Source organism: Thermobia domestica, chromosome 4 (genome assembly GCF_964235325.1).
Source record: "Thermobia domestica chromosome 4, izTheDome1.hap1.1, whole genome shotgun sequence".
Taxonomy (NCBI): domain Eukaryota; kingdom Metazoa; phylum Arthropoda; class Insecta; order Zygentoma; family Lepismatidae; genus Thermobia; species Thermobia domestica.
The window spans coordinates 26805932-26808556 of NC_137457.1; positions in this window are offsets into that span (position 1 = coordinate 26805932).

Consider the following 2625-nt stretch of genomic DNA (forward strand, 5'->3'; position numbering starts at 1 on the left):
TCGTCGCACACTTGTAATTTGTTTGTAATTTGTATTTATTTTGATAATAAAAGGCCAAGCAAATTAAAGTAATAATTTATTTAATAAAATAGAAGAATACAATTATCATATTGGATTGACAGCAAAGTCTTTTAGCTAATCACACACACACACACACACACACACACACACACACACAAAGAATAAACAGAGACTACGAAAGATTTGAATATACCAGAGAATGTAATCTTTGAAGAGACACAAACGCTGAACAAAAACGAGGGAACTTATATTTATTTTTTTTCAGAATTTACGTTCTATGAATAGACGGACTAAATATTAATCCTCGCACTACTTAGGTAATTTTTTGTCACGCGAACTACCAAAGACGGAGAGAAGTCATTTTGTGCCCACTTGTTAAGATGAAATATATCTTGGAAAAGAAACAAATTAAAAACTCAAAAAAAAAAAAAAAACAGACTGAAGTAGACAGTAAACAGGATAATACTAACAGCCATTTATTATATTGCCATCTAGAAGTGACACTTCTATAGTGCTGCCAAAATGTTTTGAGCCGTGGCAAAAATGCGAACTAAAGCTCACATCCTCGACACACCTGCGCGTTGAGCCAATAAGGGTTCAACTGTTGCTAAGCGAGAGATCCTTAGCGAAAGGGAGTGGAATTCCTTCAGCCAATAGCAGCGCTCGGAAGGGAAGACTAGGTTTCAAGTCAATGTGGTATATCTTTAAATGTCTGTCACATCTACCAACGGGGGAAATTTTGTGTTCCCCAACTTAAAATAGCAAATTTATGATACACACTAACGTTGGATTTGTACCACAGTAAGGTATTATGCTTTAGGTAAACATGTTAAACAATAATACTTTTTTTTTACAATTTTAAAGAAATGATTAAAAGAGTAATTACAAAAATGTACTGTGGTGGGTACAGAGTACTCCCGTTGGTAGTCCAAGGATTAATGAGAAGGAACACTTTTAGAAGTAAAATAATAAAATTTCTTCCCTCATATTTTCGTACCTAACCTAAAAGTTTCCATCAGTTGATATAAACTGTACACATAAGGTATATACTTTTTTTTTACATAGTCGCCGTTTGCTTTCTATCATTTTCAAAAATTCAGAAATGAGATCACGTATTTCAACCCTAAGGATCATACCCATTAAGTGACAAATAGATGTGTTATTATGGTTCAATATAACTTATACACAGTTTCACAAAGAGCAGTAACTTTCGTTATGTGTCAGTTTTAATCATTACATTAAATATTTACTCAATTTGACACATTCGTTTCTACTGTGTAGAAACATGCCTTGAAAGGTTGCAAATGGAAAATACAAACAGATATTGTGCATTTAACTATTCTAGATGCCTTCCTTTCAGCATACTTTTAGCATCCTTAGCTTTCTTCATGTTGATTGTCCGTCCTAAACATGTCCAATTCCAGTTGACTTTTAGTCCGAAAGTATAAAACGAAACTTTGGACATTTTCATTAACCATGAAATTACTTCTCATTGATGGATACAAAAGAAGGATATTTTCACGCCATTTCGCAAGTATGTAAGTGAATATCTAAATTGTTAATAAGAAATTATGATAATATTTATGAAGTCTAAATTGTGATAAAATTTCAAAATTTCCAATAATGGTATTTGGAAGATCTTAAGAATTAAATTCACAAGTCTACCGTTTAATGTAATTAAAAACAGATACAAACTTGAACTACATTTTATTATACTGGTAAAACTCACAAGTAACTTTTTCATACTAGCTTTGCTATTTTAAATAACTTACACTAAATTTCCAATCGCTAAGCAAAGCAACGATTATTTTAAAATAATAAATGTGTGACAGTGCAAGCACGTAGCCAAGGGGGGGGGGGTCCGGACCCCCTCCCTTCGAGACCAGAAATGAAAAAATTAAGGAAGGGTAAAACAAAATGAAATGACAAAAAGAAGGATCTGCGTTAAAAATTAAAAAGAAAACTACAGGAAGCTTTTGCTTACTCTTTCTTATGAGGAGATTTGTATTACTTGCAATATGATGGCGAGGTAAGCTAGGTATTCTGGAAGAGTCAGGGAATTTGAAATTTCAAGAAAAGTTATGGATTTCTCAGAATTCCTGCTACTAGTCAGGGAGATTTCAAGCTTTCGAAAGCATAAGTGCCGTTGTGTAACAGCGTGGACAATTTTAATCATAACTTTTCGTCATCGCATCCTTGCAGTATCAAACATGTTATTTCAAGGACAATTTTCTGTTGCTCCTTTAACCTGTCATTTGGAACCGACAGTAGTTGACGGAATAATAAAAACAAAAAAATATGTTGAAAGAAAGTTCTGTTAGCATTTGATTCAACAGGGAAAGGAACGCATATATTTTAAAACCAGTTGAATATACACATGCTTCGCACAGGGGCTGTATTTGGAAGTCAACGCCTGTGGGAGTATCACCATTGATCTCAGCGACCGCGAAAACTATGAATTTGATACTAATATGGGTTATTTTGGGCTATTTTTTACATGTCGCGATAACCACCCCCCGCTGACTCCCGGCCCGCATACTTGCAAGTGATCGTTAATGGAAGTGTCACCATTGATTTCAGCGACCGCGTAAACTATGGATTTTA